The following is a 24,761-nucleotide window of genomic DNA, read 5'->3' as shown; positions in this document are numbered from 1 at the left end:
AAACACTTTAAAGCCCAGGACAATATAAACTATAGATATCTTTTGACATGTGAAATGAAAAAGTGCTCTGATTTCAGGCCAAAGGTAGGACACTGTTCTATTCTAAATAATCATATGCTTTCTCCACATAGAAAAATGCATACGTCTCAATTTAGTATGGAGGAAACCGCTCCTGGATGGGAGATGGGAGAGCTGGCTTTTGGTCCTGAGTTAGTCGGGTCTCCATTTAGATACAGCTTATCGTTGTGGCACCATAGACTTCTTGTTGGTCAAGGGCTGGTCTGCTGAGCCAACCTCACTGCCCTGGGCTCAGTGACTGGTTAGAAGCTCCTGCAAGTGGGCCCTGTGTGGGGATGGGCTTTCCAGACCTACCTTCAGCTGTTTTGTATACCACATTTCATTTTAAGGATAAGCTCTGCTGGTAGATAACAGTTTGGCTATCTTTGGCACTGAGGATTTATAAAGCCCTTTCCTGATGTAACGTAATACAAATTCTACCACTTGTTTTCCCAGTAATATGACTTTCTCAAAGCAAGTTATCTTCTGTAACCAGTGACGCGATGGCAACCACAGCTCTAAGTTATGACTGACTTCCGGGGTCATTTTCTCCTATAAAAAGTAAATCATCCATTCCCTAGGACCAAGTGTTTGTGTGCATATAAATGTGTTTATGATTCACATATAGGTTTCCCTAAAAGTAAGATTTTACAGACAATTTCTATAATTTTATGAGTGCTGTGTAACTTTTTATGGCTATTTTGCAGAAACGATTAAACAGAATAATTGGGATTTAGGGTACTGTTAGTTAAAAGGCTGTTATCAAAGTAACTTTGTCCCCCCACAAACATATACTTCATTTTTTTAAAGTGTGAAATTTGTTTCAACCACAGAAATGTATCAACAATGCAAGGCTTTCACAGAAGATGTTTATGCCCCCTGGGTGTGAGTAATGCATAAAACAAAATAATGACAATGATACAATTTTTAGTAAAACTTATAGAAAAAATATCACTTCCTCGAGGACAAAGATCATGTTTTTCTTTGCTGAAATTCTCACAGCCTTATTTATTGTAAAAGTTGCAAAAGATATTTGTTGCATTTGTGATTGAATTCTGATAACAGTGGTATACACAGCTAGAAAAGTAAAACTCTTAACAAAACAGAGGCATAATGCACTATTTATATGTAAGAAATGCTTTTTAAAACACTCTCATCTTCTATTTGTATAAGGATTACATCTCTTTTTATTTTTACTGTAAAGTAAATGATGACTGTATTTATCCTGTAATGATCCTGTGCATATGGAGCTGACCACCACCTGTCCTGGTGTTGAAGGTATTTGAAGAAAAGCTGATGCAGCCTGGTCCACTCCCAGGACCAGCTCAGTGCCCAGTGTCCAGTGACATCACCCCTGCCTTCCATGCGAATGGTGGCCAGGCGGACAGCGTCTCTTCCTGATACTGAACACGCCTTCAGCTGTGCACCAGGTGGGCATGCTCCACTGTGTGATTGTTTGTTGGCAGAAATCGTATGTGGCCCAGAATGAAGACAGGCAACGGGTGGGCCTGGAGGGAGCAGAGCCTGAAAATGTGAAAAATCGGGAAGTGACAACGACAAATATAAAATTCAGCATGTTTGTTTTGGAGATAATCTTAAATATTTGAGATGTGGCTAAGCAAGAATCACTGAAATACCAATGTTTAATATACACAGCATATGAAATGCCAACATTTTATATACATCAGATCCCACCAAAAAGTATACACAATGGTCAAATTCATGCAAGAATTGTCTGTGGATTAGCAGAGAATCAAAATGTTAAAAGGCTCTGTTTTCAAAGTAACTTGGTCCCTCCACAAGCATACACTTGATTTTTTGAAGTGTGAAATTTGTTTAACAACCACAGAAATGTATCATCAATGTAAGTAGATAATCAAAATCATGGGATTTCACAACAAGTAAATATTAACTAGATTTTTCTAAATGCAAAAAAATAAAAACTACCCTCCACCAGCACCACGGGTATGGCGGGTGGCATTCTGGTGGCCACACTTTCTGCGGTGGGCAGGGTGCAATGTGCTGTTGACAGCCTTTGTGGGGAACTGTTTTGTCCTTCTCTGTAGGAAACATTAGTGTGAAAGTTCAATTACAGTGAAAAACAGCTGACCTTCCTTCTTCCTTCTGTGTTGCCTCCTCTATTCCTTTCTCTGTCTTCCATTTGTTTTCCTTCTTTACTTTTGAACTTTTAAAAATAGAAGTAGGCTTTTAGGATGTAGGCTGTTGAGTGTGGGTAGGCACGTGTCTGCTTTTGAGCATGAGAATACGTCACCCTTCTTTACAAAGACTCTGGAGATATTCTTCAAGTACCATTTTGTCTTACATGAAAATGAACAGCTACTACTTCTAAATCTCAAGGAGAAAAGAAAGTGTTAAATTGAAAAAACTGTATAACATCAGCTAAGGGAGGTTTCTTTCATGTGGATTTTGGGAGACATGTGTGAGACAATTGGCCATTTTTTATAAGCAGGGATGATGCTGTTGATTTCATAATAATTTATCATCTCCAATCTCCCTACTGTCTGCTTGGAAATGTGTTACAGCTATCTGTTACTGAATTTGAGTGATTTGGCAACAATAGTCTATATAAATGATATTTTCAAGATTTCCTTCATGATTCAGGCATTATTTCCCATACATTCCCACATATTCATATATATATATATTCATAAATTTTCCAATTTCCACAATTTCTCAGGTATACACAAACATAGTACACCCTCTTGGTAATTAGCTCATTTAAAATACGAGAGTGAAAAACTGCACAACTGTGTGAAATGACAAATATGTTAGTTTACCTCACTATAGTAACCTGATTCTATACCTCATATATACACAGTAAAATTTACTAAAAATAAAATACAAAAATGAAAATATTGTATAATATTTCCTAAGGGATATTTTCCACAAAATTTTCTGGTTTATTTTGCCAACTGATGAATCCGTGCATACATGTCAGGTGTAATGATCTCCCAAACAGAGGGTAAAACATAGAATCCTTTTCTCCCCACCAACCATAAGACAACAAAGAAAATAATTCATACTTCATGGTATACGCAACGAACTAACCAAAGGGCCTGGCAGTTTCGACAGTGCTTAGAAAGCACACCTCGATTGTGGTTTTCCTTGTGTAAATATCAATCTGATCAGAATATAGTATATTATTGGATTTCTAATTTTCTGTGAAAAGACCAGGCTATGTTAAGCAGCCTTTAGCAAGCTGTCACAGATGAGACCAATAAGCACATCCTGCCTTAACACACAGCAAGGGTTGCCAAGGATACGATGTCGAGGGACGAGGGTCAGGAGTCAAACTGACCAATATTGAGTAAATTGCATTGGTCTGAATGATTCCCCCTGAGCTAGTAATGATATAGCAAGCACATAGTTTGGTCTGCAGACAGATAAATACTACATTTGAAGATCAACAGAGAGCTGCATTTGGCAATTGTTATATATGCATGAATTTGGTTTGTGTGTGTGTGTAAAATATATAAAAATATGCACGCCGAGGCTAACATGACAATGAGTTGGATATACATTAACTATATATAACTACAAGGGTACATATATATCTACTTACTCATGTTCTTAGTTTAAGGTAAATCAGGGCTATACACCAATCTATACAAAAATATTATAATAAAAATATATACAATATTTTTTATTTTGATATTTATAACCATGAGTTTTGACCTCAAAGCATATGGTGATTTTTCAGGATACAACAAAACTAGAGAAATATGATCTAAAGAGTTTTTTTTTATATGAGTCTCCACAAACTGTTTCAAACACATGACATGAAAGTTTATTATCAGATTTCATAAACAACCTAAAACTTTAAAAAGCAAACATGAAAGAGTTCAGAGGTAGTCTTCTTAATAAGCATTCTTCTAAACACTAAAATTCATACTTTTTCCCTATGTAATCAATGTTTTAATCCATATTGCAGCCTTCCCGTTAATAACTGGCTGAGTAAGAAGCTGATGCATTTCTAAGCCTTTCTCTGCCTTCTCCTCTTTGCCTCTGTCACCATTTGGTCTGTCATAGTTTGTCATGGCTCAAGGATTAAACAGTATGTATTAGTGCAGTTGCATTAAGAAAAGGCCTGTAATGGCAAGAGACTCAAGGCATGCCAGGCTGGATCCATAACTCAGAGGAAGACAAATATAAACAGAAGACCCAACATTTTCAAGACTGGCCTAGGTTGATCTAGCTCTTGCTGGCGGCTTTTTAGAACTGTCCTCCTCTCCAGAACTGTCCCTCTCTCCAGAACTGTTCCTCTCTCCAGAACTGCCCTCTTCTCCAGAACTGCCCCCCTTTCCAGAACTTTCTTTCTTTCTCAGAACTGTTCCCCTCTACAGAACTACCCCTAGCTCCAGAACTGTTCCCCTTTCCAGAACTGTCCTTCTTTCCACAATTATCCTCCTCTCCAGGATTGTCCCCCTCTCCAGAACTGTTCCTCTGTTCAGAACTGTCCCCCTCTCCAGAACTACTTCCCTCTGCAGAACTGTCCTCGTCTCCATAACTGTCCTTGTCTCCCAAACTGTTCCCCTCTCCAGAACTGTCCTCATCTCCAGAACTGTTCCCCTCTCCAAAACTGTTCCCCTCTCCAGAAATGTTCTGCTTTCCAGAACTGTTTCAGAACTGTTCCTCTCACTAGAGTGGAACAGTGGCAAGTAACACAGTTAACACTATCTAAGATTCTATCATCTTTAATTTAAAGTTTTATTAACAAGTCAGAGAGAAAAGAATGAAGAGGATATATGAAAGGTAATTTCTGTTGGGTGTCTTCCCATGTAAGATAGGTTTCAAACATTTTGAAAATCTTATAACCTTGCAAATTTATAACCTCAATGAAAATAGACTTTTTTCTTTATCATCCTTATTTACTAACATATCTTTTCCAGAAATGACTTAATCACATTTTCTGTACCATGATGAGATTTATACCCTCGGCTTGAAGGATGTTCTTTCATGTCTATAGTACGGCACATACACGTTGATGTGTGTTTGTGCATAAAACAACGTCACAGAATGTTCTGAAAGTATTTGGATAAGTATGTGACTTGCTCATACTATATAATTTATATCTTTAAAAATACTCTTGTCCCCATTTTCTAAGTTGAAAAACAAAAGTCAAAACTGGTTTCCTAAAAAACAAAGGAGCATGTGTTTTTATGATTTAATGGATGTCATTTGATATTTACTGTTTCTAAATCTATAGATAAAGGACAGAAAAAAAAAATGGCCAGTGCAGTTGTAGACGAGTGGTTAAGAAAGGAATTATTCTAAGTCTGAAGTAGTGCATTTATAAAAATGCTGAGTTTTGTCTGTGTTCAATTGGGATACTGACCAGAGGGAGGCTGCAGGCAAGATAATTAAGTTTTCTTTACTAATTTAGTTCTTTGTAGCATTTGCAGCTATCTTTTCTAAGTGCCTACTGCCCAGTCCTGTCACCTTTGATGCTGCATTGGCTGCCAAAGTGAAAGATGCTACCCTGAAAATCCTCATTGAAGGGTCCCTTACATTACTGCCTGAAAGGGGGCTGCCCAGATATTTTAAATTTGCTTGTTTTATTTCACACTTGTCCTGCAATCTACACTAATTACACTGAGATTTCAGTATTAGTTTCAATAGAGAAGTGATTTATGAGGAAGATGCTAGGGAAAGTCTATAGCAAATAATAGAAAGGAAAATTAGTAAATCACAGCTCTTTTCACATAAAGAAAGACAATTTTTTGTAAGGTGAACTATTTAAAACACAATTAGCTCATTCATGTCTTGGCAGCAGGAAATACTGTTTTCAGACCTGCAGTGAGCTCGCTCTTCACTTGAGATTTAAACTGACAAGTAAGAAGATGTGTAGTCTTGAACTTGTTCCTCTGCTAACGAGGTCTCGCTCACCTTGCTCCTGAAGATGCATCCTCCCATCTGTGTGTTCCGGTATGCAAAGGAGAGGATATTTTCAGGCCATTTCCATGCTCTGCTCCAGACATTATGTATGGAAAATACCAATAAACGGGAGAAAGAGAGACCAGTGACTCGAATGTGTCTCTGTAGGGCCCTCTTAGAAATCAAGGCATCCAATATTATTAAAGATACCTTTTGGGGAAAATATTTTGTTGGAAATATCCTAAACTCTGAAAATGCTTCATTAAATGATCTTTGTGCTGTTTGTGCCCCCAGGTCCTTAGGGGTTGCCGCTCTGTTTTACCCTGGAGTTCCCTTCTCTGGTCACTCTAGTCCTCAGTGGAAGGGGCATGGTCATCCTGGTCTCTGGCTCTGACCAGTACCTATTGCCGAACTGATGCGGTTTGGCTGTGTCCCCACTCAAATCTCATCTTGAATTCCCACGTGTGGTGGGAGGGACCCGGTGGGAGGTGATTGAGTTATGGGGGCGGGTCTTTCCCGTGCTGTTCTCGTGATAGTGAATGGGTCTCACGAGATCTGATGGTTATAAAAACGGGAGTTTCGCTGCATAAGCTCTTTTTTTGACTGCCGCCATCCGCGTAGGATGTGATTTGCCCCTCCTTGCCTTCTGCCATGATTGTGAGGCCTCCCAGCCACGTGAAACTGTGAGTACAATTAAGCCTCTTTCTTTTGTAAATTGCCCAGTCTCCGGTAGGTGTTCTATCAGTAGCCTGAAAACGGACTAATACAGTAACAAACCATAAACCAGCACTTCCGCCCAGATCTTCTCCTGAGAAGGAGAGGGAGCACAAATGGCACCACACTTTTTGGCGGTGTAATGACATTCCATTGTCCTGGTGTTTCTTGGCACCCCCAGACACTCGGCAGTCCGTTTCCGAACTCTCCTTCTTTCTTCTCACGTCTGAAGATGAGCGTTCTCTAAGGGTCTACCATTATTCCTCTCTTTACCCCACACTTCATTTTAGATGATCAGCCATTGTCTGGGCTTCTCTGACATCTCCCCAAGGGAAAAAATAGAGACGGCAAGACTAGGTGTATTGACTTGGTATTTTAAGGCATTTGTGATAGTATCAATACATCTCTTCCTGACGGCTATACCGCTCCATCTGGATATTCTTCCAAAAGCTGAAGTTCAACATGTCTAATAATGAATTCCGATTTATACTAAGCAAAGCATCACACATACACCACAGTTTATAGAATAGTTATCATATTTATAATATGAAAATTATAAATAAAATCTCCATTGACAGAAAAGCTAACTGTATTTTTAAAGCAAACAGATTATAATGCTAGAAACAGGCACACACACACACACACACGCACACACACATACGAATGATCTAAATTTCTCCAAAGAACAATTTATACAACAAAGATTTATTTGGCCCTTTCTGGTTGTCAGACATTGTGTTCTGCAGATTCGACACAGGAGAGCATATCTGCAACTCACACATAATATTTAGTACTAAATGAATCTACTGAAAATGCTGAAAACCAGTGGCTATCTCTTAGAAACCATGATTATAGTCACTTATGGCCATTTTAAATTTCTTGCTTTCACTTTGTTATTTACTGCAAATTATTTAAAATGTGTGTTTATTATATAATCAGAAGTTATTTTAAACAAAAAAATATAAAAACTCGTGGCTCTCTCCCTCACGTGTTCCTAATCCAGCTCCCTTTCCCTTTTTATTGCCGGTTCAGGGCCTAGCAATAAGAATATTGGTGGCTTCTGTCTCCTCTTTCCTCATTGGATCCATTTCTAACTCATCAGTGATTTCTTCCCTCTTTTTCTGAAATGTCCACCTGTTTCCATCATTCAGCAGGCACTTCTCTGGTGTGTTTAGCTGGAGCAAACTTCCTCTAACCACCTCTATCAAAAGCACACCCAACCTGTCCTCCCATCTACACCTCCACTTTCTCCATCCCCATTCCTGTCATCACTCACTTGAACTCCAGGCCTGCTGTGACTACACCTCCATCCCGAGTCATCACTCCTCAAATGGCCCACACATGTGCACTCCTTTCGTTGACTTGTAAGCTCTTAAGTCTTGGGATCCTGTCATCACTTCCTTTCATGCAAGCCTGAACACACATCTAAAATGAATTATCAGGCCAAGCCTGGTGGCTCATGCCTGTAACACCAGCACTTTGGGAGGCCGAGGCAGGCGGATCATTTGAGGTCAGGAGTTCAAGACTAGCCTGACCAACATGGTGAAACTACTAAAAATACAAAAACAAAATTATCTGGGCACGGTGGCGTGCACCTGTAATCCCAGCTACTTGGGAGAATGAGGCAGGAGAATTGCTTGAACCCGGGAGGTGGAGGTTCCAGTGGGCCGAGATCATGCCACTGCACTCCAGCCTAAGCGACAGAGACTCCGTCTCAAAAAAATAAAAGAAAAGAAAATGAGTTACCTGTAACTCACATCTTCTGTCCCTCATTCAGATTCACTCTCAGCTCTCTCCCTCTCTGCTCTGTGTCCTGAGAGGGTGACACCATGGGCTCCATCCTTGGGCTAGCTAGTCATCAGCAGGATTCATCCATGGGACCCTGTGAATGAGGAAGGCAAAATTAGGGCCTTTGCTCCTCAACCCTCTCTGTGAGAAGCAAGGCAGCTGGGCCCCTCCCCAGCACACCCCACCCTGGAGGCCCACCCTGTCCACATCACCTCACACTACAGGTCCCAGCGAGGTCTTCCCTTGCTCCAGTTCAGTCTCAGAAGAAGCGCCTGCACCCACTCCTAGTAAGTTCTTGTGGCCCCCTGTGACCCGCCCACTCCTACGTGAGCAGCCCCTTATGAAAATCCTCCAATTGTTCTAGTTGAATGTGTCACTCGTTTCTGGCAGTTCTAGCATATTCCAGTAGGTGGTCTGTTCTGCTGGGTGGAGGAGAGCGGGAGAAGAGATGGGCACTGGGAAACCAGAGTGTGTGCTAGCCCGATTGAGATGGGTAAATTTAGAAGGTGTCATCATCATTTTACTTCAAAGACTCTGGATTTCCAGGTTGTCATATATATCAATATTTAAATATAAAGGCAAGAATTCCAGTCCTGCATGGATCAATAGTAATTATTTTAGAATAGTCAGATACATTGATTTATCCGCATCTCTGACCCCGTCCACTAACACGAGTAAGCAGGAGTTGCATGTGTGCTTACATATATGAGGGACGCAGGGCGTCTTGGCCAGGCGGTGCCCCTCGATGGCGCTTGCCAGATAACCTGCACTCATCCTCTATTCTTAGAGTTAGAGTGTTTGATCTTCACATTGTTACTCATGTCCATGTTGGTAAACACTTAGGAAAAATGGAAGCGTGGCAGTTTCTTTAATTGTATAGAGTTTATACTACAGGGCATCAAAACCACCTTCTCTTTTACCTTTTAACATGCACAGAATTTATTACCATTTAAAATAATTTTTCAAAAGTTTCCTCTAATTCCCAGTGGAACTTCTGGAGGAGAGGTGACTGGGCAGCTGTGTGTGTTGTGCTGGTAGAACTGGGATCCGGTCACCTGATGAAGGAGATGCAATTTACTTAATAAAAGTTGAATCACTGAGCAGTCCATTTTTATTCTGTGCTGATAAAAAATGGTGTCCAGTAAAAAATAAACCTAGACTTGGCAAAGAGAGACGATATTCAGCAGGGTTATTGCAAAGGAGAGAAAGTGACTATGGCCACGGAGGGAGGAGGTCATTGCCATGGGGAGAAGTCTCCAGCCGTAAGGTCTGCATGTCTCCCAAGGATTAGGAAAAGGGTTTTTCTTTTCTAAGGAGAAGTGAACAGAGCTAGAGAAACTGGGTGTGTAGGTCCGGGAATGCTTTCCCTCAAGGTTGGTCTGTTTTCAGGAGGGGTTGGTGACAGGGCTGTCTATGGGGCTCAGACTGTGTGTGGGGACCTGGAGAAGGTGGAAAGCTTGGCCCGTGTTTGACTCACAAGCATGACGTCTGACACAGCAGGAACAAGCAATACAGCTAATCATGCATGAGGCACGGAGTTTGAGGGACTCGTCTGGATCTCACCTAAGCTGCATGGGGAGGGCGGCACCTTGTAGTGAGCTTTTTGCGGGAACACCACGGTGAGATTTCTCACCCTTCACCATTTTCCAGGATCACAGGGCTCAGGTGAAATCCAAGACTGTCAGAAGTGTGGATAAAGTTAAAATATTTAACCTTCTCATGTAAACATAAGGTAAAATTTTATTGTTCTTTTCCCCAAATATGATAGTAGATATTTTCAGAATAGAGAATGTAGAAGTGTAATAAAGTCTTCTTAGCTCAAGATCTCAAAAAAAAAAAGCAGAATATATTCTTAATTCTTTAAAATTGTTTAGGATGTAATTCACTTAGGGAACCAATGTCTTTTGTAGAGCCTGATTAATTTTGAGACATAAGCTTTGGACTCAGATAGAACTGAGCTGGACTCTTGCTTCACTTCACTTCACTGAGCTGCATGGGCTTGGAGGGATGGTATGTTCTGTCGAATTCTCGTCTGCAAAATGGGAATAGTAGAAGCAACTGTTTCAGAGTGACTGAAAGACCAAGTGGGCTCATATATGAAAAATGTTGTCACTGTGTCGGCTCCATATTTAGAAATATTTAATAAATGAGGATTATTCTTATTAATAATATTAATATATGAATAAAATAATGTTTCCTTTAATATCTTCATTGCAAAGATAAGAGAAACTACAATATTTAAAAATAAAATGCTGGCTGGGTGCGGTGGCTCATGACTGTAATCCCAGCACTTTGGGAGGCTAAGGTGAGAGGATTGCTTGAACTCAGGAGTTTAAGACCAGCCTGGAGAACATGGTTGTCTCCACAAAAAATACAAAAATTAGCTGGGCATGGTGGCACATGCCTGTAGTGTCAGCTACTGGAGAGGCTGAGGCAGGAGGATCAATTGAGTCCAGAAAGTGGAGGTTGCAGTGAACCGAGATCACACCACTGCACATCAGCCTGGGTGACAGAATGAGACCTCATCTCAAAAAAAGAAAAAAAATAAGCAAAATAAAACATTATATAATATGATTATCATTAATACAAATTAAGTCATTTGAAGGATATCAACTTTTTATTTCTTTCTAACTTATGGCCATGCTTTAAAATTTAATTACTATAATTGTTAAAATCAGATAAATGCTTCAGGACAGATATTTTCCTGTTGTATGTTCTACCAGGACAGCATTATCAAGAATATATTGAAATTAGTGCAAACCAAAATGAACCACATATAAAAAGCATACAATGTAAGTTTCTTTTTATATTTCACATTTCTAATTGTAGAGAGGAAATACCACATTTAGGTTGAAAATCAATTAATTATAACATTAGAAATGAAATCGTGGAAACATTAGGAAACTCACAACTTGAAAGGCATCTTCTTCATGAAACGTACACTGGCTCTTAAGTACAGTACAGTGCTGAGAATGTCACTGTACTCTTGTTACAGGAGGTAATGAGGCCTTAAATTGGCGAAAATTTAAAGACTAGAGTATTTTATTGGTATAACCTTCCAAAATGATTACTTAGGAAGCTATTAAATGGATAATTCATCAGAAGAGTAGAATATGGAAGCTGTGGGATTAAAAGTAACCCTTGTCCTTGAACATTATTTCTATCATTTTTACACATTCCAGTACTGGTTCCTGTTTCCCAGCCTCCCCTTCCCTCACTCCCAAAACTTTCTCCCCACCTTCCACAGACTGTTTCATAGCTTCACATCTTTGTACACGCTGCTCCTCTTAACTAGACATATGTGTGCCTAGCGCACCCTAACGCATCCTTGTTCTCCCCTGGTTCAGCCACCGTCTTCTCTGAGAAGCCCTATGTGGGATTGTACCTGGATGTCAATGCCATTGACCCCAGGGCCCTGGACCCTCCCTATCTGGCACTCCTACTGCTATATTCCCAGCAACAGGTTGAAATGGACCCACTGTCATGTGCCTCTTACATCCTGTGCTAGGAGCTCCTTACAGATAGAGGCTTAATCCTAGGATCTTTGTGCCTCTAGGATTTGGCATCATGCTCGGCGTACAGTAGGGGCTGGACAAATGTCTGTTGTATTAAGTTTATTTTAACATTTTTATGCTAAATGGCAAAATCTAGACTGTAAGTCAAACATCAAAGCTAGAGGATGCAGTATCTTTACGTGAAGGAAAAGCCATCTCTCTTAGAAATGTCTTCAGAGGAAGTCATTGTAGGCGCAGAACAAACATTCCTGGGTGCCACATAGAACCGAAGGAATCTGAGTTTTGGGAAGTGGAGTTTTTGTAGGCAGGAGCCAGCAGTTTTTGTAGGCAGGAGCACAGGTTGGGGCAGAGGATAGAAATTGTGACTTATTATTGGAATCCATATGCTATTCCCAAGATGACAGGGGTTCCATTCAGATCTTTTACATATAATTTGGTTGTAATATATTGGTGAGGGTTGGGGGAGTGATTTTTTTTTTTAAGACGAGGTTAGGGAAAAATTGAAGAGGAAGAATGAAAGGTAGCAAAAGTGTTCTCCATAAGGTAAGAGAGAGACGCAGTGAAGTAGAGGGAGGAAGCCGCCTTGAGAGACTGAGAGATACAGAGTGAGTGTGTGTGTTGGGGGTGTCTGTGAGATCATGACTATTAAGTCCTGTATTTGCAAGTAGACTAAGTGTTGGGTGGATGAGCGGAATGAGCACGCTCACTCACGGGCACTGTGAGGGCAGCGCATGTTTTGTTGTTGTTGTTGTTGTTCTGGGATACGTGTGCTGAACGTGCAGGTTTGTTACACAGGTATACATGTGCCATGGTGGTTGGCTGCACCCGTCAACCCGTCATCTAGGTTTTAAGCCCTGCGTGCATGAATGCATTAGGTATTTGTCCTAATGCTCCCCCTCCCCTTGCCTCCCACCCCCCAACAGGCCCCGGTTTGTGCAACACATGTTTTAAAAAATGGTACAGGTAAACTGTTTTAAATACAATGAAAGTGTTTTCACCATGAATTGATGTGACAGGGGAAAGGTTAGGGCTTCACGATTGTTTTTAGAAAATAAGAAAGACTAAAAATGTAAAAACAATGAACCAGGCAATCAAGAGATAATATCACACGAGGCGTCTTCTAATTTTGGGCTCTCAGGGGCTCAGGCCTGCGAGCTCTACGTTGAAGCCGCAGAATCCCAGGTCATGGAGGAAGGATTCTAAATCCATAGGCTGGGAAATCTGCCCTCCAGGAACACGCCCTCGCTCACTGAATCTGAGTCATGTAGTACAAAACCTGGCCTTGGATATAAGATTCTCTAATTTACCTGTTCCTCCCCCAGTAAAACGACGCTTAAACAGGGGCGCACGGTGACAGATGCGGCCCTGGCACGGCAGCACTGGCGTTGAGATTCCACATCAGCATCGGTGTGGACCTGAGAAAACTATTGCGCCTTTTGCAGACCCAGCCTGGATTCTATTTTCAGTTTTCTAATCCTTTAATACTCTTTCCTAGGGATCTGCATCCAATATCCTTGAAATATCAAAATTTGCTTCCTCTGAAACGAATGGATCTAAAATATACTGTATTATAATAACTGAAATCAACAAGTTACAATTCATGACTGTTGCTTTATTTTTTCTAATTTTAGAGGGCTTAATGAATCTGTTCATGTTTTTCCAATATTTCTTAATGATTTACTTTATAATGATTTATTTTTAAAGAGTAGAACCTTCTTCAAACAAGGACCACTGAGTATAATTTCCTAAGAGACGATTTGTGAGTCTCCATGCATGAGTCTGTGGCTAAGGTTGAAATTTAGAAGTTGGCAGCATCTAACCAAGGAAGTATTGAAAATTACAATAAAATACCTGAATTGTCTCTTTATGTGGTTATGTAAACTGATGTTAATTTTCGTGAGGGGAAATAGAAGAGGGCTACTACAGCAGAATGGCAGAGAGATGCCTCTGCAGCAGCAGAACAAATACTTGCTTTAAAAAAAATGTCAAAATGTGGATGTGCCTCCAATCATTTAAAAAATAGAAGGTGATAAGTTGAAAATGTCAGGTAATTGGCAGACAGATAGAAAGTTAAACTGTGTCCTCAGTGAAGAAAATTAACCAGCAGCTGCCAGCAGGGACCCCAAGGTCATGTGAATGCCAGAATCAAGCAAAGCCCAATCATTCAGAGGGAGTTCTCGGCTGATATTTCCCCTCCCTGGTCATTTTCAGATCTCTTAGGAACTGCCCTGAACTACTGCCAACATGTGTTCATTTCTAAAAATTACATAGATTGTGATTTATTACCCATCACACTACAAAAATCCACTGCGAATTAAATCAGCCCTTTGTTTAAATTGCTCCCCGGCAATGCACATCATATCATCATAAATGACATTGAAGTTATAATCTGCAGCCCTCAGCCTCAGCCGCTGATAAGGCCCCACCATGGGACGATCAATACTTACTATTCATTTTTGAAATTATCTCCACATTGATCCCTGAACAAGCGCCAGCAACACAGAGGCACAGTGCCTTTAATACAATAATTATATAAAGGTTTACAGGCTCATCCTCCCAGCCAATAAAAGCTGTCAACTGGCAGGGACAGTTACAATCCTATAATCCATCAAAACGCTGTTCTCTGACCTATGGGCTTCTGGGCTTTCAGGAGACCACGATAAACATGCTCGTGCCGGAGAGGAGAGCCGCACAGACCTGCTAAACAAAGGCTGCAGATGGATGCCACCGATTAACCAAAAATCCTCCAAGTAGCCCGGTGTACTATTTTCTGTTAATGAAGGAAACAATGAAGGATTGTCTATTTGCTAATTGTCATTTACTCAGAAGGAGTGCAGCTAGCCACTTTGCTGTTTTATTTTTTGGTCTTTAATTGATCAGGTTTGACTTTGAACTGGATGATATATGGTAATGAAGTAAGCCCATAGAAATCATGGTGCAGACAGGTATCTTAGGAGAGGAACAAGTGAGTATCTGAGACCAGGGAAGGGAGACGATCAATGGGCAGGGCAAATAGTGTCAGTGCTCACAAACAGGCACACACACATGCGCAATGCACACGTCCCCACACCCAAATAGTCATGCGCACACACATACACAGGCACTCACAACACACACACAAATGCACCCACAAAAACATATGTACATATATGCACACATATATGCACAAACATATAAACCTGCACACGCAAACACATACGCACATACACATGCAGCACACACATACATGCAATACACATATCTACACACATGTGCACATGTAAACACACAATACACAAGTACGCACGTACACACAGACGTAGACACATGCCCCACACAAGACACACACAAAATACATACATGACACACACATGTTCACATGCAACACATCCATGCACACACATGCACACAAACACACATACACATCTCTACACAGAGAAACATACACACCCACACACAACTATGCACACAGAAACACATGCACACACAGACACACAGGTACATGCATATACACACACTCAAACACATCCCCCACAGGAACACACACATACTTAAACACACCCCTACACACCCATACAGACATATACCACACAGAATGATAGTAACAAGGCTTCCTGCTCCAGTTTCATTGGATATTGTGCATTCACTAAAGAAGTCTTGCAGCTTGTCCATGCCTGAGTGTTTGTATTACCATTAATATACCACATAGTCATTTACTGAATCCGTTTAATGTGCCATGGAATTAAATCTTGCTTAGGAAAATATTAATAGGCTGAAAAAAGTTAACTGAAAATCCTTTGCATTTTCTATTCATTTTTAACTGTTTTCAATTATGATTTGAAAAACACATTTATTGTAGGAGTATGGCGGGGGTGCTGGAGGGAGAGGCACATTCCATGAGGGTGTAGGTCCCGGATGGTGGACTTCCTCTCCCAGCTGAGCAGTGAGGGGGCAGTCACCCGAAGTGCTCTGGGCAGGGGAGGGATGAGCAGAGGCTGGTGTGGGACGGCCATGGAGCCTTTGTGCGTGCACAGATTTAGGGTGTATAGGTGCTGAAGAAACACAGCTTCGATTTCAATATGGGCTTAGATCTCAGTGACTTTAATTCTTATCTTATTCCAAAGCCTGCCTTTCCGGTCTCCACTCGAATTCCTCTGCTGCCTGAGGATTTGGCCAATCTGTTTCAGAGGTGATGTGCATCTCAGTAGTGTCAAACATGACAAGCTACTAACTTTTTTAAGAATTTTGGGAAATTTGTTCATCTTTTAAAATTGTTAATGTCAAAATACTCAGGAGAAATGATCCCTTGGTATGAAGGGAGCGGGCTCATGTTATTTTTGTTGGAGTAAATGTTTCTACTTTCTGAGTGATTGAATAAGATTTTAGATAAGAAGATTTGAGAAAACTTGGCAGACCAGGTTTATCTACTGTGGGCCAGAACAAGCAAATTGCAGGGCTACACATGGTGGGCAGAAAATGTCAAATCATAGCAATGCGATGAATGCAGAAATTCTTAAAAAATATATGAGATTTGGAGGGTTACTAAAATTTATGTTAGGCCTTGATATCTTCTGATAGATGAATTTTTAAACTATTGTTTTAAAGTTACGTTGCATGTCAATTACAATAATGCACTGGAGATGGAAAAATCAGTAAAGCATGAGCCCCACTTTCAAAGCATCCACAGTTGAGATGGGACAACTGAGATATGAGGGGCACCCCAGAAGCATAGTGTACAAGTGGCCTCCACAGTGACGAGCAAACCCAGCACCCAGAGGAGGGCCACGGGGAGCCTTCTGAGGGAAACCAGGGTCTGGAGGGCACCATCCCAGCATCCCGAGAAGCGGCTGTCCCACAGAGGGTCCTTCCACCCACCCGCCAAGCTTTCCTGGGTCTGTGCACGCTGTCTCTGCCAGAGGACCTCAGTGAGCAACTGAAGACAAGTGGAGAGAATAAAAGCTGTGGGAAAATGCAGAGGGAGTCACAGCGGATGGTCCTGCATCCTAACAGAGCATTTGGTGGCACGGAGAGTGGCAACTTTGTGTTTCAAACCTAAGTGAACGTCTCAGTTTGGCTCCTGCAGGCTCCTCTAAGGCATAGCACCAGGTATTGTCTGCAGGGGTTCAAAATTAGCCCACAGGGAGGTTGCTGATTCTGGCCCACGTCTCACCTGCCCCTGGCTCTTCCAGTGCCAGCTTTGGGCTGCAGATTCAGCACACGCCCATAACCAAATGTCCTGCTTGGACACCACTGCAAGAGGGTGGACTCTGGTCTATGGTGGCAGCACCAGGCAAGAGCTGTGGAAAAGTCGCTCTAGGAAGGCATGGGAATGCCAGGAGCTCCTGCCCAGGATCCTTCACTGTGACGAAGACCCAGACGTCTATCCTGTCCTTCCTTACAATCTTCTACAAATGATCAAAACACACTTAAAACTCTAAGGGAAAATGTAAAACAGAAGAAGCTTGTTACTTCCCAGAAAAGGAAAGTATGTAATTGAATTGTGAATCGGGAATTTATAATGAAGGCAAAAATCTATTTTAACATTCTCTCCCAAAAGGCTCTATTTGGAAGTGATCGTGCTCTCTTGAGATGTGTATTTCATGTGAGGAATCCCACTAATCAGGACTCTGTCCACGCTTCTAGAGGAAAGTTTGAAGCTTCTATAAGCATAAAACCTTGAACTGAGTCACTGGGAACCTATGAGAGGCTTCTGCAGGCACACGGCAGCCTCTACACTGTTCTCTCCTCATTCACATCTGCCTGCTGCACACCCCAATTTTCACACACACCACCATTCTAGTCTCCTCCCTGTTAACAGGGAATTCCCTGGTAAAAAGGTAAGTCTGTTCACACCTCTGCTTTGCTTAAAAACCTTCAATGGCTTGCCAATTTCTTAAGATAAAGCCCAACATTCTTTTCTCCCCCAGTTATTTAAATTTATTATTTATTCTTAACTTTTATTTCAGTTTCAGAGGTACATGTGCAGGCTTGTGATATAGGTAACTTGTGTGTCACAGTTTGGTGTACAGAATATTTTGTCATCCAGGTAATAAGCCTAGTACCTGATAGATAGTTTGCCACTCCTCTTTCTCTTCCCACCCTCCACCCTCCACTACATGTGTCTATGAATAGTCAAAGCTTAGCTCCCATTTGTGAGAATGTACAGTATTTGATTTTCTGTTCCTGGATTAGGTTTCTAAGGATAATGACCTCCAGTTCCTCCCATGTTACTGAAGAGGACATAATTTTGTTCTTCTTCATGGCTATATAGTATTCCATGGTGAATATGTACCACATTTTCTGCACCCAGTCTTCTGTTGATGGACATTTAGGGTGATTCCATGATTTTGCTATTGTGAAAAGTGCTGTGATGGACATATGCATGCAAGTGTCTTTATGCTATGATGGACATATGTGTGCATGTGTCTTTATACTATGATGAACACACGTGCATGTGTGTTTATGCTCTGACAGACACACACATGCAAGTGTCTTTATGCTGTGATGGACTTATGTGTGCATGAGTCTTTATGCTGCCATGGACACTCGTGCATGTGTCTTTATGCTGTGACGGACACACACATGCCTGTGTCTTTATACTGCAATGGACACACATGTGCCTGTGTCCTTATGCTGTGACGGACACACACGTGCCTGTGTCTTTATGCTGCGGTGGACACACACATGCCTGTGTCTTTATGCTGTGGACACACAGGTGCCTGTGTCTTTACGCTGCAGTGGACACACAGGTGCCTGTGTCTTTATGCTCCAACAGACATACACATGCAAGTGTCTTTATGCTGCGATGACCACACACGTGCATGTGTGTTTATGGACCTAGAGCAGGCTCTTCTGAGCTCAGTGATTTCATTTTGTACCACTTTTACCCTTGGCCGGGATACCCCAGCCTTATCTCCGTACTCCACAGCCCTGTGGTCCCCTACTCTGGAACCTCGTGCTACAGATTCCTTCATCTCGAATGCCCTCAACCTCCATTCTTCCCTTTCCCACCTTTACTTTCATCCTAGTAACTCTCCACATCCCGGCTTATAGGATCTGTCTGGTGCCAGCTGCCCTACTGCTCTAGTCCTCCCTCCTGCTAGCACTTGCCCCACGTTTAAGTGAATATGTGGGAGATGGTTATACAAAGTCCCACCCGCTTACAGGACTGTAAGTTCTTAAAGACAGAAAAAGTCCTTTTCATTTGATGATGATATTTCTAGTGCAAAACACAGTGACCTAAAACTGCTGCCACTCTACAAATATTTGTCAAATGAATAAAAAAGTGATTCCTGGCCGGGCGCAGTGTCTCACACCTGTAATCCCAGCACTTTGGGAGGCAGAGGCGGGTGGATCATGAGGTCAGGAGATGAAGACCACCCTGGCCAACATGGTGAAGCCCAATCTCTACTAAAATACAAAAAATTAGCCCAGTATGGTGGCGGGTGCCTGTAGTTCCAGCTACTGGGGAGGCTGAGGCAGGGGAATCGCTGGAGCCTGGGAGGCAGGGGTTGCAGTGAGCCGAGATCACGCCACTGCACTCCAGCCTGGCAACAGAGCAAGATTCCATCTCAAAAAAAAAAAAAAAAAAAAGGAAAAAAAAAAGTGATTCCTACCCAGGTGTTTTTGACCACAGGGTTAAGCCTCTACCTAAAGTGTTATAGGTCTCTAATGTTATTTTTCATCTTCATCAAATGAGGAGCGTATTTTTATTACATACATGCATAACATTACATACATACATAACATAAATCTTAACAGCTGAACCAGTTTTCAGTGCATTTTAGTAGCATGAAGTCTATTTGCAGGGCTGTGAAACAGAGCTCCATGGGATCCTCCCCAGCCACGGCCGCATCTGACAGCACCCCTGAGGGACACCAGGCCTCCAATTATCCACACCTTTGCAACACTTGCTCCTTTCTGTTTTCGTGTTTTTAATAGTTGCCATCCTAATGGGTGTGCCAGTTTACTCACTGTGGTTTTCCTTCGTGTCTCTGACCTTTACTGATATTGAGCATCTTTTGGAACTTTTTGAATTCGAGTTCAGTGAGGGTTTTTGTTGTGATTGTCTGATTCCCGTTGAATTCATGACCGCTGCATCCCCAGGAGCCTCTTACTGAGGTTGGTGTGCACCTAGTGATCGTGTGTATGTGACATTTGAGAAGTCTATGTAATGCTCAGAGAGTGGAAACTGAGTCCAGTATCTACGATCTTTAGACTGCATAATGCCTTTAAGACTTCAAATGCCCATCATCAGTCTTTCTATTTGCACCTCTAATTAATCTCACCTTTCTGCTTACCCCGTTTCCTGCTTTCCCGGCTGGTTAATTCTCTGTGGCAGGGACCGTCCTGTGCAGGGTGTAGCCATGTCCCTGACCTCCCCATACAAGACAGCAGCATCCCTCTATTCCAGTTGTGGCAACCATGTTTTCAACACCCCCAAATATTGCCTAATGTTCCTTGGTTGGTGTGGGGGTGTTAGAGAATCCTGCTGTTTTTTTTTTCTCTTACTAAAATCCTATGTTCACCTTCATAAGCAGTAGGCCCTTTTTGGCAGATCACCAGCCTACACTGGGGCTGGGATCCTGATCTTTGGTCTGAAACGTGCAGCCAGGGCTTCCCTTATTTTGGATGTGCAGGCTGCTGGGGGACCTGATCTTTGCCACGGAGGTCTCTCACCATTTTGCTCAGTTGATATTTTGTTCTTTCCTTTATTCCTGAGCTGTTCAGCATGAGGCGACTCAGAAGGAGCATGAGCAGAGATGACCCTAATAGTTGGTGCCAACACAGTTTCTCTGAGAAGTTGAAATCGACGACCGGTGCCCGCTGAGGAGGTCTGAGGAGAGGACGACTCAGAGCAGCCAGGTGAGGATTCAGGAGCACGACTTTCGAGAACAGAACAGTAAAGTGTGTGCTCAGAGTCTGTGGGGGCAGCATCAGGGCGTCCACTCTTGCATGCCGTGCTACACTGGAGTCCCATTCTACACCACCTGCCCATACACAGCTCTGCTGAGGCACGAGGCCCTGTGGGTGCAGCACCGTCTTCTCGAGGGTATCCTTCCTTGCTGCAGCATCTTATCTGTGTGCAGCTGCAGGTGTTCCTTAGCGGGTTCTCCATATAGATGACTGCGTTTGAAACATTTCAAATCTCCTCCTATTTTAAACTGCTTTATAAATCATTGTAGGAGTGACCAATGTATATCATATTACCCCACAATACAGAAAGGAATCTTCAGCAGTAATTTAAGTTATAGAAAGTTAAGTTGTTGTAAGCTAGGAGATCAAGAGGGGGGTGCCTCATCTATGTGAATCCTGTGACCCACACACATATTATAGAAGCAGTATGAGAGGCAGTTCATGGCGACCCCACTCATATTATAGAAGCAATACGGGAGGAAATTCATGGCCACCCCATGCTTATTTTAGAAGCAATACGGGAGGAAGTTCATGGCAACCCCACGCATATTATAGAAGCAATACGGGAGGAAGTTCATGGCGACCCTACGCATATTATAGAAGCAATACGGGAGGAAGTTCATGGTAACTCCACGCATATTAGAGAAGCAATAAGGGAGGAAGTTCATGGCGACCCCACGCATATTAGAGAAGCAATACGGGAGGAAGTTCATGGTGACCCCACGCATATTATAGAAGCAATAAGGGAGGAAGTTCATGGTGACTCCACACATATTAGAGAAGCAATAAGGGAGGAAGTTCATGGTGACTCCATGCATATTAAAGAAGCAATACGGGAGGAAGTTCATGTCAACCCCACGCATATTAGAGAAGCAATAAGGGAGGAAGTTCATGGTGACCCCACGCATATTAGAGAAGCAATAAGGGAGGAAGTTCATGGCGACCCTACGCATATTAGAGAAGCAATACGGGAGGAAGTTCATGGTGACCCCACGCATATTAGAGAATCAATAAGGGAGGAAGTTCATGGCGACCCCACGCATATTAGAGAAGCAATAAGGGAGGAAGTTCATGGTGACCTCATGCATATTATAGAAGCAATAAAGGAGGAAGTTCATGGTGACCCCACACATATTATAGAAGCAATAAGGGAGGAAGTTCATGATAACTCCACGCATATTATAGAAGCAATAAGGGAGGAAGTTCATGGCGACCCCACGCATGTTATAGAAGCAATACGGGAGGAAGTTCATGGTGACCCCACACATATTATAGAAGCAATAAGGGAGGAAGTTCATGGTGACCCCACGCATATTAGAGAAGCAATACGGGAGGAAGTTCATGGTGACCCCACGCGTATTATAGAAGCAATAAGGGAGGAAGTTCATGGCGACCCCACGCATGTTATAGAAGCAATACGGGAGGAAGGTCATGGTGACTCCATGCATATTATAGAAGCAATAAGGGAGGAAGTTCGTGGTGACCCCACGCATATTATAGAAGCAATAAGAGAGGAAGTTCATGGCGACCCCACGCATATTATAGAAGCAATACGGGAGGAAGTTCATGGTGACTCCATGCATATTAGAGAAGCAATAAGGGAGGAAGTTCATGGCGACCCCACGCATATTATAGAAGCAATACGGGAGGAAGTTCATGGTGACTCCATGCATATTATAGAAGCAATAAGGGAGGAAGTTCATGGTGACCCCACGCATGTTATAGAAGCAATATGGGAGGAAGTTCATGGTGACTCCATGCATATTATAGAAGCAATACGGGAGGAAGTTCATGGCGACCCCACGCATATTATAGAAGCAATACGGGAGGAAGTTCATGGTGACCCCACGCATATCAGAGAAGCAATACGGGAGGAAGTTCATGGCGACCCCACGCATATTAGAGAATCAATAAGGGAGGAAGTTCATGGTGACCCCACGCATATTATAGAAGCAATAAGGGAGGAAGTTCATGGTGACTCCACGCATATTATAGAAGCAATACGGGAGGAAGTTCATGGAGACCCCACGCATATTATAGAAGCAATACGGGAGGAAGTTCATGGTGACCCCACGCATATTATAGAAGCAATACGGGAGGAAGTTCATGGCGACCCCACGCATATTATAGAAGCAATAAGGGAGGAAGGTCATGGTGACCCCATGCATATTATAGAAGCAATAAGGGAGGAAGTTCATGGTGACCCCATGCATATTATAGAAGCAATACGGGAGGAAGTTCATGGCGACCCCACGCATATTAGAGAATCAATAAGGGAGGAAGTTCATGGCGACCCCACGCATATTATAGAAGCAATACGGGAGGAAGTTCATGGCGACCCCACGCATATTAGAGAAGCAACAAGGGAGGAAGTTCATGGTGACCCCACGCATATTATAGAAGCAATAAGGGAGGAAGTTCATGGTGACCCCACGCATATTAGAGAATCAATAAGGGAGGAAGTTCATGGCGACCCCACGCATATTATAGAAGCAATAAGGGAGGAAGTTCATGGTGACCCCACGCATATTATAGAAGCAATAAGGGGGGAAGTTCATGGTGACTCCATGCATATTATGGAAGCAATACGGGAGGAAGTTCATGGTGACCCCACACATATTATAGAAGCAGTATGAGAGGAAGTTCATGGCGGTCAGGGGTAAGGTCTTCAGGAAGAAGTGTGACTTGGTAGGTGGTATAGTAAATGGCCCAGTTTTCAAAGCTAGAGGCTCAACCAAGAGGAAAAGATAGCAGGGTAGAAATGCGTAGGGATAGGAAAGGGGAGTGACAGGAGTGATGGGAGAAGCTAGTCCAGGAAGAGCAGGGTCTTCAGCTGAACACCAGGTTTTTGCCAGCGTGAGAAGGTGAATTTGAGGAAGAGGTTCTGGATGAAGGGGATTTAGTTCATAAAAGCCTGCGAGCTCCAGGGTGCAGGGGGAAGGTGGGTGTGGGGAAGTAGGGAGGGCAGGAATGGAGTGCCCCCTTTCTGGGACACAGGTACACAGCCCCTTGGGATGAGTGACCCAGGCCTGGGTAGTCCCTGGCACTGGCCTCAGATGGGGATGATATGAGAATGTGCGGCCTGTGCTTTAGCCATTGACGGCTGCTCAACAAACTACCCCCAGGCATGGCGTGCCAAAACAGCGATGATGAATAGCTGTCTTCTCATTCGTTTCTGTGGGTCACAGGTTTGGGATCAGCTGAACCTGTGATTCTGGAGCAGCTCTTTGGGGAAGCTGCTATCAACATGCTGGCCAGGCTGCAGCCATCAGAGGCTTAGCCAGGATCTGCTTCGAGGGGGCTCACCTGGAGAGCTACTGCTGGATGCCCCATTCCTCACCACCCCTGTGTCTCTCTAGGGGTGGTGGGTTGTCCTCTGGCCTCCCCCAGAGCCAGGAGCTAAGTTAGAGTGAGGCAGAAGCTGGGGTAGCTTCATGGCCCGGTTGCCCTCACTCACTTCGGCAGTCAGCCCTACTCATTGTGGTAGAGGGTCACAAATATGGATGCCACGGGGTGGGGGGTCCCCTGGAGGCTCACCGTGATAAGGAGGTTTGGGGAGTACGTCTGTGAGTTATTGACTGGGGCAAGGAGGGTGGGCTGCTTTGATCAGAGTATTCGGAGGTCCTGCCCTGGACATGTGTAGCGGGGATGGCTTGTGTGACAGAGACTAGGAGGCGTGGAGCACCCCAATCCTGGAGCCCTGGGGCTGCATCTCCCCAGGGACTGCAGACAGGCACTGCTGCAGATGTCCACGAGCTTAGAGGAGAAGCGGGGTTCCGAGGTCCTTTTGCTCTGCCACCGGTGGCATTGTCAGGGCTGGAGGAGAACCGCTGCGACCTGGACCAGGCAGGGCTCCCAGGGCCACCCCTTCTCTCTGGGCCCGGGGGGAGGCCAGTG

At 43.1% G+C, this 24,761-nt stretch overlaps 1 long non-coding RNA gene across 1 annotated transcript; it reads right to left on the bottom strand.

Moving 5' to 3' along the window:
* Positions 1-1,029: 1,029 nt before the first annotated feature.
* LOC129051642 (uncharacterized) lies at positions 1,030-8,537 on the bottom strand. Its single transcript, XR_008516061.2, has 3 exons — positions 8,413-8,537; positions 5,965-6,043; positions 1,030-1,581 (listed from the first exon to the last, which is right to left on the bottom strand). It is a non-coding gene; the product is annotated as an uncharacterized LOC129051642 (long non-coding RNA).
* Positions 8,538-24,761: the final 16,224 nt, after the last annotated feature.

This window comes from Pongo abelii, chromosome 17, assembly GCF_028885655.2.
Source record: "Pongo abelii isolate AG06213 chromosome 17, NHGRI_mPonAbe1-v2.0_pri, whole genome shotgun sequence".
Lineage (NCBI taxonomy): Eukaryota > Metazoa > Chordata > Mammalia > Primates > Hominidae > Pongo > Pongo abelii.
The sequence above is the reverse complement of the archived record's forward strand: the minus strand, read 5'-3'. Positions and strand labels throughout refer to the sequence as shown.